We start from the raw sequence: 14,929 nt of genomic DNA on the forward strand, positions 1-14,929 counted from the left end.
TCTCCACTTACCATTTTCCGTTTAGATTCACACTCTAAAACTTCAGCATTATCTGTAACTACCTTCATGTGCTATATTGTCTCATGACCCCACCCCTTCATAAGTCTTTCTGCCTGAGCATCTTCCCCTTACTCCCATTTACCTGACCAAGTTCCCTCCAAAACACATTCACACATTCAGACATTACCACTCCCTACAATCTCACCTTGACCTGACAAAGTAATCTACCATCTCTCTATTCCCTATGCTTGGAAAACAGCTCCTCAACTAAATGCTTTTATTATATAACCAAGCTCTCCTATGCCATGAGCCTTGGGAAGTTAGACAGGGTTTACTTTATTTTAAATGTGTTGATTATATGTAGCAGTTTCTAGAAAGCATAACACTCAAAAGAATTTCACTAAATTTAAAAAGACTATTGTATTCAGCACAATCACAAATATTCTAAACCTACACACTTTAAAAAAAAACAACAATTAAGTCATGATTTTAACCAAAAGCATTTTACAACCTCAAAAAATGAGTGGCCTAAAAGCAATCTGTAGTTTATGGTGTTTTTGTTTTCCGTGTCTTTTTTAATTTTTAAATTACTTTTAAGCAGACCTAATGTGATTCGCACATACAATCCTAACATGACACTCCTTTCCTGCTTGCCCCCATTTTTAAGATTTTGAGATAACATTTCAAATTAACATTACAGTAAAAAGGCTTCAAGTAAGTTTACCAAACAAAATGCAAAGATTTTAATTCAGTGGGAATACCAACAGCAACAGTAACTGAAAGGAGAATGACCATTTCATTCATATAAATTTTAAAGCAATCACATGTTATTAAGTTAACTGAATAATATTCCTACTCATTGATTTGACGAAGGTATAAAACAAGTCTTACAACAAGTCTTAGCTCCCACATTTAAGGGAGACCATACAGCATTTCTTTCCAGGTCTGGCTTATTTCACTCAACATGGTACCCTGCCAATGAATCCATTTTGCTGCAAATGGTAGAATTTAATTTTTTTTTCAATAGTTGATTAATATTCCACTGTGTGCGCATGTGTGTGTGTATACAGTCACATTTTCCTTCATTCATCCATCTGATGGACACCATGGTTAATTCTAAGTTGTGGCTATTGTGAACAATAGGCTGTGCAAGTATCTGATTTGTTGTTTTATCTGTTTTTTCAAAATGGATATTAAGTGTTTTCCAAGCTGTGGGTCATGATCCATTAGCCAACTATGAAACCGTGCAAGTGGGGTAAGGCCAGTATTTACAAATACATCACCATATATCAAATATCGTTAATATATATAAATATTTGTTCTCATGCATGTACATGTATATACACACGAACATGTATTTATAATTACCACAGAAAAAAGCTTCTGAGTCACAATAAAAAGTTACTTCCACAGTTGCTATGTGGGTTGAGATATTTGAATTAACAAGATGAAGTCATCCAGAAAGCTTCTGCAATGAAAGGCTTAACATTTGAAGTTTAAGCTGACTCTCCACTCCATCTCGGCTCCTCTATAAACACCTTCTAGTCTTTCTGTTTAGCCAGCCAAGTGAGCCAAACATGTTCTCACGTTAGGGTCCTGCCCATGTCATCCCCCTACCTAGAAAGCTTTTCTCTTAAATGAATGCCCTGCTCCCTCACCCCAGGATACCCAACCAGCAGCTTTCCTTAGTGTTTTGAACTACCAACTGCACCGTGCCGCTCTATCCATCCAGCTCATTTTATTCCTTCCCATTATACTCATTATCACCTAACATCTTCTGTTTACTACGCCACTTTTTCTGAACGTCAGCTCAAGAAAACAGGGACTTTGTCTTGTTTCATTCATTGCTGTAATGCCAGAGATTACAACAGTGCTTGGCACAAGGCAAGCATTCCTGAATATGCTTTGATAGGCAAGGAAAAGGAAGAATACACACAACTGTGCCTGAGCACAGGGTAGCACCAAGGAAGCAACAGTTTAATAATGTTTAGGAATAGAAATAAGGTTGAAGAAGCAAAATGCAGGGTTTTTTCCCCCCATTTCTAGGAGTTATTCTAAGGAAAAAGAAAGTACAATTATTTGCAGGAGGCTGTTCACTGTAGCTGTTGTTGTGTTCTTTTTATTTTTCATAATACAATTCCACAGGCTCAGAAATTCCCCTTTCCACCCTCCCATTCCCCCCTATGTAGAGCCTTTTAGCAATAGCTGCACATCCATCATTTTGCTAAGCAAAACCAATCTGAGAAGGTCTGAAAGTCAGGAGAACTTAAGACTTTAACCTGCACATAACTGGAAGACATTCAAAGTTTTGGACAAATGGTGATCCATTCAAACATTTATTCAGAACAAGTCCAATTCACTTTGCTTGGCTTAACGCAGAGTGCAAAGGACGATTACACATGTGCTCTCCTCAGGCTCACAGTGAGGTAGCAAGAGGCATTTAAAGGTTTCAGGAAAATTATCCTGGCAGCCATATGAAGGGCAGAGTCTAGAAAGCAGAATGTAATGCTAGAAAAGGCAAATATTAAAAAAGCAAAACCCCAGGACACAGTGAAATCCAATAAAGGGAAATAAAAAGAACTGCGCCAGGGCCTGGTACTATAGCCTAGTGGCTAAAGTCCTCATCTTGCACACATCAGGATCCCATACGGCCGCCGGTTCTAATCCCGGCAGCCCCATTCCCCACCCAGCTCCCTGCCTGTGGCCTGGGAAAGCAGTCAAGGACAGTCCAAAGCCTTGGAACCCTGCACCCACGTAAGAGACTTAGAGGAAATTCCTGGCTCCTGGATTCAGATTGGCGCAGCTCTGGCCATTGAAGCAGCTTGGGGAGAGAATCAACGGACAGAAGATCTTCCTCTGCCTCTTCCCTCTGTGTATCTAGTTTTCCAATTAAAAAAAAAAAAAAAACTTTAAAAAACTGTGCTGATTGTTAGATAGTAAGAAAAACATGCAACAAATACAACTAGAAGATTTAAGAATGCAGATGATGAAACTAACAGAAAACTTGGGAGCAGGTGGGACATCAGGTAAAAACCAATCTACAAGTGACACAACTGTCTTGAGCCTTCAATGGAAACATCCAGTAAACAACTGGAGCTACAGCCTTGGAGAATACAGGCTCAGGAGCCACTAGCATTTAAAACATCCACTGAGGGAACACAGAGACGATCAGAGGGTAAGTAAAGATAGGAATCACAATTAAGAGGTTCGTGAAGGGAAAATTAAAACAGCATAGTAGGGCCCGGCGGCGTGGCCTAGCGGCTGAAGTCCTCGCCTTGAACGCCCCGGGATCCCATATGGGCACCGGTTCTAATCCTGGATGCTCCACTTCCCATCCAGCTCCCTGCTTGTGGCCTGGGAACGCAGTCAAGAAGGGCCTAAAGCTTTGGGACCCTGCACCCGTGTGGGAGACCCAGAAGAAGTTCCTGGATCCTGGCTTCGGACTGGCATAGCATTGGCCATTGCGCTCACTTGGGGAGTGAATCATCGCACGGAAGATCTTCCTCTCTGTCTCTCCTCCTCTCTTTATTTATTTATTCCAATAAATAAATAAATCTTAAAAAAAAAACAGCATAGTAACATATAGGGCAAGGAAAGAAAACTGCTGGAAGTCTCAGCTGAAATAGTAATAAAGGCCAGTGTTGTGGCATAGCAAGTAAAGCTACCACCTGCAACACTAGCATCCCACATGGGCCTCAGTTCCTGTCCCAGCTGCTCCATTTCCAAACCAGCTCCCTGGAAAAAACAGCAGATAGTGGCCAATGACTTCAGGCCCATGACATCAACTTGGGAGATGCAGACGAAGCCTGACCCAACACTGTTCACTACTGCCATCCAGGGAGTAAACCAGATGAGTATCTCTTTCATCCTTTTTTTCAAAACAGATTTTTTAAAGATGTATTTATATATTCTGGAAAGGCAGATTTACAGAGAAAAGGAGAGTTAGAGAGAAAGATCTTCCAATTGACTGGTTCACTCCACAGGAGCCTATACCGGCCGAAGCTGAACAGATCCAAAGTCAGCAGTCAACAGTTTCTTCTGGGTCTGCCGTGGCTTTGGGCCATCCTCTACTGCTTTCTCAGGATACAAGCAGGAAGCTGGATGGGAAGTGGAGCAGCTGGGACACAAACTGGTGCCCAGCATGTTCAAGGTAAGGATTTAGCTACTAGGCCATTATCCCAGGCCCAAATAATGAGCCAGGAACTTCTTCTAGGTCTCCTACACGGGTACAAGGCCCCAAAGCCTTGGACCATCCTCCACTGCTTTCCCAGACCACAAGCAGGGAGCTGGATGGGAAGTGGAGCTGCTGGGATTAGAACCGGCGCCCATATGAGATCCCGGGGCTTTCAAGGCAGGACTTTAGCCACTAGGCCACACCGCTGGGCCCTTTTATTTCATTTTATGACACAGTTTCATAGGCTCTGGGATTCCCCCAACTCCTCCCCCTGCCCACCCCCCATGGTGGATTCCTCCACCTTGTTGCAGTGTTACAGTTCAAATCCACTCATGATTCTTTCATTGCAAGCATGTACCATGCATAGAGTCCAGCCTCTTATTGTCCAGATAAATTCAACAGTTTCTTGGGGAGACCATCTCTGGTCTGAAAGCAGAGCTTGTCCAATGAAAAGCCACAACATAACATCAACAACAATGTACACCATTATGGAGTTAATTGATATGCTATTGAGTGAACAGTATATTAGAAAATACAGGTTCTTAACCACAACCTGTGACTACTTCATTGACTTTTCAATTTTAGTTTATACACCTCCAGCTGCTATACACCTTAAAATGGCTATAGGGTACTACTCAGCTCTCTCGTTTTTATATTTAACAGCTTGTAGTGTTGAAGCATATCATCTTTTTCTTTCTTCCCATTTGTGTGTGTTTCCCCATCACTCTGCCCTCCAAACAAGTCTAACTTTTAAACACTTAAAATAGGGGCTAATGTTGTGGCTTAACAGGTAAAGCCACCACCTGTAACAGATGCATTTGGTAACATCACTGGTTGGTGTCCTGGTTGCTCTATTTCAGATTCAGCTCCCTGCCAATGGCCCTGGAAAAATAACTCAAGTGGCCCAAGTGTTTGGACCCCTGCCACTAACATGGGAAACCTGGGTGAAATTCCTGGCTCCAGTTACTGTAGCCACGTGGGGAGTAAACTAATGGACAGAAGATTCTCTCTCTCTCTCCAACTATGTTAATATATCTTTTTAAACCACTTCAAATGAATTTGGGAGAACACATTCATTTGAATGAACACGTATTATTCTTTTACTGTGAACAATGATTCAAGTGCAAATAAATAAGTACTTATTTGTTTGAAAATCAGCATTAAAGATAGACAGAATCTTCCATTCACTGGTTCTCTCCCCAAATGGTCACAGCAGTCAAGCCTGGACCAGGAGAAAGCCAGGAGCTTTGTCAGGGTCTCCCACATGAGTGGCAGGGACCCAAGCATTTGAGCCATCCTCTGCTGCTTTCCCAGGAACATTAGAAGCAAGCTGGATAGAAGTAGATCAGACATGACTCAAACTGGTTAACTGCATGAGATGCCAGTGTCACAAATGGTGACTTAACCTGAAATACCAGAACACCAGCGCCCCCCCTCCTTTTTTTTTAAGATTTGTTTATTTGAAAGTCTCACAAGAGACATGGAGTGCTTCCATCCACTAGTTCATATTGCAAATAGTCACAATGGCCAGGCTGAAGCCAGGAACTCCATCTGGGTCTCCCACATGAGTGGCAGAGACCCAAGCACTTGCAGCTAGAATCCACTGCCTCACCAGGCGAATTAGCAGAAGCAGGATGCAACTGGCACTCTGCTATGAGATGCTATCACCTGCATCACCAGGCAGCAGCTTACCAGACTGCACCACAATGCTGAACTCAAGATAAATGTCTTTAAATGGCAATTTCTGTCAGAAGATAAACCCATTTTAAAGGCTTTACACTCTGCCAAATTAGTTTGGCCTAAAGTCTTTTAATAACCCTCTTACTTAAAACTCATTTCTCTTTATCCAAGAAGGTAAAAGCTATGGTGCAGTTAGGCTAACCCACCTTAGTTTTCTCTTCCACTAGGTATTGCAGATCTAGACATGTTTCATAAGATCTCAAAGTCTGTGGGGCACTAACTCATCCAAGTTCCTTCGGCAGCCCCAACTCGGGCACTGTCAGCAAATAGGGACAGCCTGTCACCCAAACAATCCATCCCATTTTTAACTTTGAGGATCTTTCCCTTAGGAGATATGTGATGGCCCAGCCCGTGACACAGACGTTAGGGTGCTGCTTACAATGTGTGCAGTATCACACCGCAGCACCACTTCCCATCCAGCTCCATGACACACCTTAGAAAGCTGGGGGAACAGTTCAAGTGCTTGGGCTCCTGCCACCCTTGCGGGAGACCCAAAGTTCTAGACTGGTAGCTCTGGCCTGGTCCACTCTGGCCACTGTGACCATTTGGGGAGCGAACAAGTGGAAGATCACTCTCTTGTCACTCTACCATTCAAGTAAATCTTAACAGATTTGAAACATGTCATTTAGCTTCTACCCACTGACCTTTGTTTTTTCAGTCTGATCAAACGTGATCTGAGTTGGCTGTCATTTCTTAGAGGAGCTACCACTCTGCTTCATGTCAAACAGCATGTTGCCAACATTTCCCCATTTCCACTCCCCCATGATGAGGGCTCCCTCATTATGCTCTATATTCAATGACTTAAACGTGATTCTCTACCAATCTTGGGAACTTGAGAATAATACAACCGTCCTTGTCTCCGGCCCGGTGTGGTAGCCTAGCAACTGAAGTCCTCACCTTGAACACACCAGGAACCCATATGGGAGTCAGTTCTAACCCCAGCAGGCCTACTTCCCATCCAGCTCCCTGCTTGTGGCCTAGGAAAGCAGTTGAGGATGGCCCAAAGCATTGGGACCCTGTTCCCTCGTGGGAGACCAGCAAGAGGCTCTTGGCTTTGGATCACCGTAGCTCCAGCTGCATGGGCATTTAGGGAGTGAATCATCAGACAGAAGATTTTCCTCTCTGTCTCTCCTCCTCTCTGTGTATCTAACTTTCCAATAAAAATAGATAATCTCAAAAAAATAAAGGTCCCAGTCCCATCCTACCTAGGTCTTTGCAGTATTGTAGGGTTTCAATTCATTTCATTTGTAGGTTCTCTCCCCAGAGGCCTACAAATGTCAAGCTGGGTCAGACTGAAGCCAGGAACCAAAACTCACTCAGGTCTCCTAAATGAGGTAGAGACCCAAGTACTCAACATCACCATCTATCTGCTGACAAGATATCCAACAGCAGGCAACTAGAATGGAAAAAGCAGCCAGGATTTGAACACAGGCACTCTGACATTAAATGTGGTTGTCCCATGTGGTGGCTCAATGTCTGTGCCAAATGCCAAAGATGCTTTTTAATTAGCTCTCCAGGGAAGGACCAAAGCATCAGGACCCTGCACCTACATGGGAGACCCAGAAGCTCCTGGTTCCTGACTTCAGGTCAGATCACCTGTGGCCACTTAGGGAGTGAACCAGCAGATAGAAATTTTCTCTCTTCCTCTCTGTAAATCTGCCTTTCCAATAAAAATAATTTTTAAATTAATTACATTGCATTTATGTGACACAGTTTTATAGGTACTGGGATTCCCCACAGCCCTCCCCAAACTCTCCCCTCATGGTGGATTACCTCCACCTTGCTTCACTGCCACAGTTCAAGTTAGTTGAGATTCTTTCATTGCAAGCATATACCAATCACAGAGTCCAGCATCTTATTACCCAGATAAGTTCAACAGCTTCTTGGGGAGATCATCTCTGGTCTGAAGCTAGAGCCGGCAGAGTATCATCCAGATCAATTAAAAGCCCCAACATAAGATCAGCAACAATTTACAATGTTATGGAATTAGTGGACATAGTATTGAGCAACCAATATGTTATAAATTTTTTTTTTAAATTACACAATAGTGTAATTCACTACATGCACAAGTTAACATGACCAAGTCTTTTCTAAATTCTCTATTTGCATATAAGCTCCAACTGTCAGTTATTCAAATCATCACTATTAAAAGGTAAGAGACGAGAGTCCAGCACAGTGGCCTAGTGGCTAAAGTCCTCATCTTGAACGCACCAGGATCCCATATGGGCGCTGGTTCATGTCGCAGCTGCTGCACTTCCCTTCTACCTCCCTGCTTGTGCCTGGGAATGCAATCAAGGATGGTCCAAAGCCTTAGGACTCTGCACCTACATAGGAGACCTGGAAGAGGCTCCAGGCTCCTGATCTGTTCAGCTCCAGCCATTGCAGCTATTTGGGGAGTGAACCAGTGGATGGAGGATCTTTGTCTCTCCTTCATTCTGTAAAAATCTGACTTTCCAATAAAAATAAATAAATCCCAAGAAAGAAAGAAAAAGCGGGGAGGGGCAGGGTAATCTACTTGCAAGCACAGGGACCGCATATGGGGACTGGTTCATGTCCCGGTTGTTCCACTTAAGATCCAGCTCTCTACTTATGGCCTGGGAAAGCAGTGGAGGATGGTCCAACTCCTTGGGACCCTGCATCCATGTGGAAGACTCAGAAGAGGCTCCTAGCTCCCAGCTTTGGACCAGCTCAGCTCCAGCCTTTGGGGCCATTCCAGAGTGAACCAGTGCCCAAGGGGGGTGAGCTGTAGCAGATGTGGTTGCAGTGCCCAAACAGCACATGTGAGAGCTGGCAGGGGCAACGTGGACTTCCCTGATGGACAGCCACTAACACTGAAGAGCATGAGTTGGGATAGCAGAGTTGGGATGGCAGAAGCTGGCACTGGGAGTTTAATCTGTCAAATTAAACTCCAGAACCACCTGAAGGATGCAGGAATGGGAGTCGCCTAATAGAGAAACAGTGGGCACCTCCTTCTTGGGTTGCTACTCCCACTGGAGAGCATGAAAACCAGGACAGGAGCAGGGGTGGCTAGACAGAAAGGCACCCAACAGCATGTGTGTGGACAGGATAGTGGATTTGGGTTGAACTAGGCTCCAATGCCCATTGACACTTGAGAGCTGAATGGGAAGTGGGACAAACTGAACAAGCCTGCGGTACATACAGACAAGCATGGGAATCAGGGTACAGGGCAGGCCTGGAGGGGGTTATGGGGAGTCGCTCCCCCCCCAACTAGGCTGCAGCTCCCACTGGTTTGTGTGAGGGCCGAGTATGAAGTGGACAGGATCGTGCTGGACTACAACACCCATCGATTCACGTGGAAGAGAGGGCTGGAAACAGAACCGAACCAGCAATTGCAACTACCAGCTTGTGCATAAACTGATTGGGACATAGGACTGAGCCAGACCCTGTACTGGCAAGCACACACAAGAATCTGGTCTCAGATCATCTCTGATGAAGTTTCTTTGAAGATCCCTCCAACTGAACTGCTCATGTCAGAACCCCAACCATGAAGAGACTATGTCAGCCAGTGGATTCTGAAGAGATTTCCATTGTGCCCGGAACAGCGAGATTGGCAGCAACTCAGAACTGTTGAACTATCAAAACTGCTTGAGCAGGACCGTTGGAGTGTGCCTCACATTGGGGACCTGGGATGGGTGGGAGGTTGGGTGGGGCTTTTCCCTTTATTTTTCCCGACCCCAGATACAGGGGGGGGGGGAGGAGAGTGAAAATATTAGTGTGGAAACAATGGTATTACCCACTTTCCTGTAGCCCTTAACCCTTTGTACCCTAAGTAACTAAGTAAGAGTATCAAAAAAAAAATCAAATGAACAAAAAAAAAAAAAAGAAAGAAAGAAAAAAAACCCACATGAACTTAATGAAAAAAACTATATGCAACTACTTACAGGCTGTTTTAATCTGCAAAATATAATAAAAACAACCAGGAACGTCCTAAAAAAAAAAGGAACCAGTAGATGGAAGACCTTCTCTCTGTATCTCTTATTTCTCTGTAAAATCTGCCCTTCCAGTAAAAATAGTTTTTTAAAGATTTATTTTTATTACAAAAGCAGACGTACACAAGATACAGAAAGATCTTCCATCCGTTGATTTATTTCCTAAGTGTCCCCAACAGCCGGAGCTAAGTGGATCCAAACGCAGCAACTTTTTCCAGGTCTCCCACACAGATGCAGGGTCCCAAGGCTTTGGGCCGTCCCTGACTGCTTTCCCAGGCCACAGGCAGGAAGCTGGATGGAAAGTGTAGCAGCTGGGACATGAATTGGCATCCACATGGAATACAGGATCCTGCAAGGTGAGGACTTAGCCACTAGACTATCATGCCAGCCCCAAAATAAATCTTTAAAAACATAGAGACAACGGAGTGACCCTTTGATGCAGCAGTTCAGAGGCTACATCTCCGAGCACCTCCTCAGTTAGGGCCCTGACTCTGGTTCCTGAACCCTGCTTCCTGCCAGCGCAGACCCTGCAAGGCAGTGCTACCAGCTCATCTAATACTGCTGCTCATGTGAAATATCAGGACTGTATTCCCAGGTCCACCTCTGGCCTTGCCAGGCCCAGGCCCTGCAGAGGCCCAGCCCTTGCCACTGGGAGCACTGGAGAGTAAGCCAGCAGATGGGAGCTCTTTCTGTTTACTTGTCTCACAGAGAACACACTGGGACTAAAAGATTTAGATTTTCACTTCCTGAAGTAACAGTAACTTGGGGTGAGTGTTGTGGTTTGGCAGGTTACACCACCGCCAGCAGTACCACTATCCCATACAGGAACTGGTTTAGCTCCTGCCTATTCCTCTTTCAACCTAGCGCTCTGCTGCTGCTGCTGCTGTTGGGAAGGCAGTGGAAAAGAGCCCAACCCATGGGAGACCTGAAAGAAGCTCCTGGCCTCTGGCTTTGACCTAGCCAAGGTCCAGCCATTGCAGCCATTTGGGGAGTGAACCAGCAAATGGGAAACCTGTGTGTGTGTGTGTGTAACTTCCTTTCAAATAAATAAATCTTAAAGAAAAAAAAAACCTAACTCTGCAAATGAATTTATTAGAGAAATCACTTCAAACTTGAGCCTCAACACCTCAGTCACAGACTGATACACTAACCAGCCTCAAGTGAACTGGCAGCCAACCACACCAGAGCATTCTCTCTGTGCAGACCACTGGAAGGGCAACAGAGGAAACACAGAGGCCCCAGTGCTAAGCTCAGGTTAACTCCTACCACCTTTACCTTCCTGACATGACAGGACGGTTACCACCAGAAACCTAATGCTAATTATCACTGTCCCAAAGTAGAGATGCTAGTGCAGCAAACATTACCTGGAAACCATGAGACCACTAAGAATGCAATTCATGAAAGAATTAAGTTGCCCTCAAACAAGGTGGTAGCTATTTACAATTTATTATTTTATCAGAAATCAGAAAAGGAGTCTGGGAATCCCCAGTACCAAGAAATGATAAATGTTTAAGGAGGTAGAAATGCTAGTTACCCTTGGCCACTACACACTGTCTACACATATTGAATTAGCACACTGTACTCCATAAACACGTATTGTGATTTAAAAAACAAAACCACATTCACTTGTCCTTGACATTTTGCTTGGGTCTAATTTTGTTAACGTTTGCAAAGTCAGAGAAAAGAGATGAGACCCAGCTGTGGGTTCATCTACAGTTAGGCTACTTATAAAGCAAAACTGCTAAAATCCTTGTGGACATTCAAGAATGAATTCATGATTCAAAACTTTGCTTTATCTTTTATTTTTAACTTATGAGATCCAATATAAGGACATTTTAAAAACAGGGGGCTCTGGAAATCTTCACCTTCCAAGAACCGGTTCGTGTCACGGCAGCCCCACTTCCCACCCAGCTCCCTGCCTGTGGCCTGGGAGAGCAACCAAGGACTGCCCAAGGCCTTGGGACCCGGAAGCAGCTCCAGGCTCCAGGCCCTGGATTCGGATCAGCTCAGCTCTTGGCCATAGAGGCCGCTTGGGGAGTGAACCAACAGACCAAAGATCTTCCTCTGTCTCTCTTCTCAATATATCTGATTTTCCAATAAAAACAAATTAGCCTTACAAATAAATAAGAGGGGGCTGGGAACCAGCGTTTAGTGTTTGTTTAGTGTTTGAACAAAGCAATCACCTGCAACAATGGCATCCCACGTGGGTGCCGGTTCCTGCCCTCGCCACTCCCTTTCCAATCTAGTTGGTTGATAACGGCAGAGAAAAGGAGCAAAAGATGGCCCATGTACTGTGTCCTTGTGGGAGACCCGGACGAAGCTCCCTGCTTGGCACAGCCCAACCGTTGGGACCATGCGGAGAATGAACCAGCAGACAGAAACTGGGTCTCATTCTCTCTCACTCTCCTCTCCCTCCCTTAACTCAGCCTTTCAAATAAATAAATATGTCTTTAAGCGGTGGAAGGAACCAAATTCACCAAGATCCAATCTACTTTCATTTGAACAGCGAAACATTAAAAATACACCCGGCATTTTCTAACAATCACAGAAATAATGGCCAGATGCTTCCTGTTGATGGCACAACAGAGAATACATACTGACAGACTGCAACCAGAGTTCACAGAACCAACTGGAAATAAACTTAGCTTCTGTTCAAAACCATTCAACTTGACCTTACGTTCACATATAACGTCCCCAAAACCAGGAAACTCACTGACAAAAAGGCACAGAAATGTCTAAGGGTATCCACTTACACTCTGTGTCACCAAAGGTTTCACTGAAGGACTCCTCCAAAACCTGGGGCTCCTAGGGGACCTTTATAGAGCGCAGCAACACACGAGCCTCCCTAAGCACAGCTCATGCTCAATTCTCACTTTGCTTGTGCATATTAAAAACACACCTTGGAACTAAAAATTGAGCTTAATCACTTAGAAGATTTCCAAATGTTCCCGAACGTGAATATGATTATGCAACCTTCATCTACAATACTGTTTATACACCTAAATCCTAAAGGGCCATGGCGGGAAAAAAAATGCTTAAATGTTTAAAATGTCATGCATAATATGCTGAGTTGACTTACACAGTACAAACAGGATAGGAATGACACGTTAACAACAACAACAAAAAAACTACTGTGGAGTTTTCCAGAGGTTCCATGGTGTTAGACCACAAGAGACTAAGTGCAGAGTTGAAGAATCTGTCTTCCACTAAACCTGACATTAAGAGATTTGCAAAACATCACTGTTGCTGATGTCATTTATGTTAACATGAAGTGGGTCTATTTAATCCTTCTGTTAAAGTAACACTTAGGAAGGAAGGGGGAAAAAAATCAGAGAGAGAAAACTGTCGATCATTTCCTGAACTTTAAAGTCTGAGACCGAAAATGGAAGCGTCAAAGCTGATGGGTTACATGTCAGAGAGGAGACACAAAAGCCAATCTGGGCGGGTCTGCACGCAACAAACTATCCGCAAGAAGAGGGAAAAAAAAACCTCTCACAGTAACTTCTGCCTCATGACACTAGACGGGCTCACCACGACTTCTGGAATAGCAAAGCACTTCCCAGCGAGCTGGTTTGGCAAATACACCGTACTTTAGAAAGTTAACTTGCCTGGCTCAAGACAGCAACAGAGGCGTCCGGGGAGAGAATTTTAAACTATCTCCACAGTTGGGGCTCGCCGGCAAAGCAGCACCGCGGGTCGGCCGCCCCTCCTGGGAGCAGACGTGTGCTCGCCACAGTCCAATCAGGTTTAAACCAGAGCAAGTACACGGAAAACAAGACTCAAGTGGGCAAACACACACAAAGCAGGCCTCTATCCCTCCCGTAGTTTCGCTTTTCACCTTGCACGCCGGTTCCACACAGTCGGGCCGCTTCAAGCAAACCCCCTCCCCCTCCCCGCCCCAGGCACAGGCGACCAGGCCAAAAACTCCCAACTTGTTGCCCGAAGCCGTGCACCCGGCAAGGTCCCCAGGGGCGGCCGAGTCTTCCGGGGTCCCCCCCCTTCCCAAGTCTCGAGCATTCAGAATGAGCAGGCTCCGTCCCCGCGGCGGGCCCGCGTGGCACGGGCTGGGCTTCGGCTCTCCCCTTTCACCCCGTCCCGGCTCCGGTGGGTCCGGGACCGGACCGCTCCACACACACCGGAGCGGGCCCGACCCCGGCGGCCAAGGCAGCGCCGGGCGTAGACGCCGGCCTCCCTCGTCCCCGCTCCCGCCCGCCGAGCCCACCGCCGTCGCCGCCGCAGCCTCGGGGGCCTCCGGCTCGGCCCCGGACCCCGGACGGAGAGCGCCAAGGGGAGGCCGCGGCCCGGGCCGGGGCCGACGAGGGGGGCGGCGGCCGCCACCATGTCTGCCCGCCCCTCCCCAGAAGCAGGGTGCCCGGCGGACAAAGCGCGGCGGCGGCGGCGGCGACGGCGAGGGTGGCGGCGCGGGCAAGGCCGACCCCGCCGACCCCCGGCGGAATCAGCGGGGCCAGGAGCCCCGGAAACCCGGCGCCTTAATGCAATAAACAGGAAATCGCGGGGATGATCTGGGTTCCGGGGGAAGTGGAATTATTTTTTACCAGCGAAGAGATCAACTTCCACATCCGGTGGTAACAGGGCCCTACACAGACCCGCACTGACCTGGAAAAGCTTCGGGAGCGGCGACCGGGGAGCAGCAGGAGGTGGTGCGAGGGGACCCGAGGGCGCCTCGTACCCGGCCGGGCTGACGCTACCTCGCTACACACAAAGCGCTGGAGCTGCACAGGGCGCTATTTTCCGAAAATGCCGCGTCTGGTCGGCGCCCAAAATCCCCACCGAAAAGTCCCCCGTGCTGCGCGCGGAGGGACACATGGTGTGCGAGGGAGGCGCACCTCCCAGCATCCCTCCCGGACCCGGCCCTCGTCAGGCCCTCGCCCGGAGCTGGTCCGCCCCTCGCCGCGCACGGGCGGGTCCCGCTCCCATCGACCGGGCGGGGACCCCTGGGGGCTCAAAGCGTGTGCCTGGTGCTTTTTTTCACGTTGGTTCGGCAGCTGAGGAAAGCCTGTCAGCGTTAGCGCTTCGGCCACACAAAGAAAGCGGCGGAATGATC

General features: G+C 46.6%; 1 protein-coding gene across 9 annotated transcripts in view; it reads right to left on the reverse strand.

Annotated features, from left to right (window-relative positions):
• The window catches only part of GABPB1 (GA binding protein transcription factor subunit beta 1), a 67,043-nt gene extending 52,317 nt beyond the window's left edge, over positions 1–14,726 (reverse strand). For 2 of the 9 annotated variants that reach the window (XM_040969886.1, XM_040969889.1), the window contains exon 1: positions 14,482–14,619. The gene's annotated coding sequence lies outside the window, so the exon portion shown is untranslated. Of the gene's footprint in view, positions 1–10,423; positions 10,429–14,477 lie in introns of all 9 variants that reach the window. The other 7 variants (XM_040969893.1, XM_040969891.1, XM_040969890.1 and 4 more) reach the window with 6 other exon arrangements.
• Between the last annotated feature and the right edge of the window lie 203 nt (positions 14,727–14,929).

The sequence above is a fragment of the Ochotona curzoniae genome, unplaced genomic scaffold (assembly GCF_017591425.1).
Source record: "Ochotona curzoniae isolate NIBS_2020 unplaced genomic scaffold, NIBS_Ocur_1.0 scaffold_4701, whole genome shotgun sequence".
Classification (NCBI taxonomy): Eukaryota; Metazoa; Chordata; class Mammalia; order Lagomorpha; family Ochotonidae; genus Ochotona; species Ochotona curzoniae.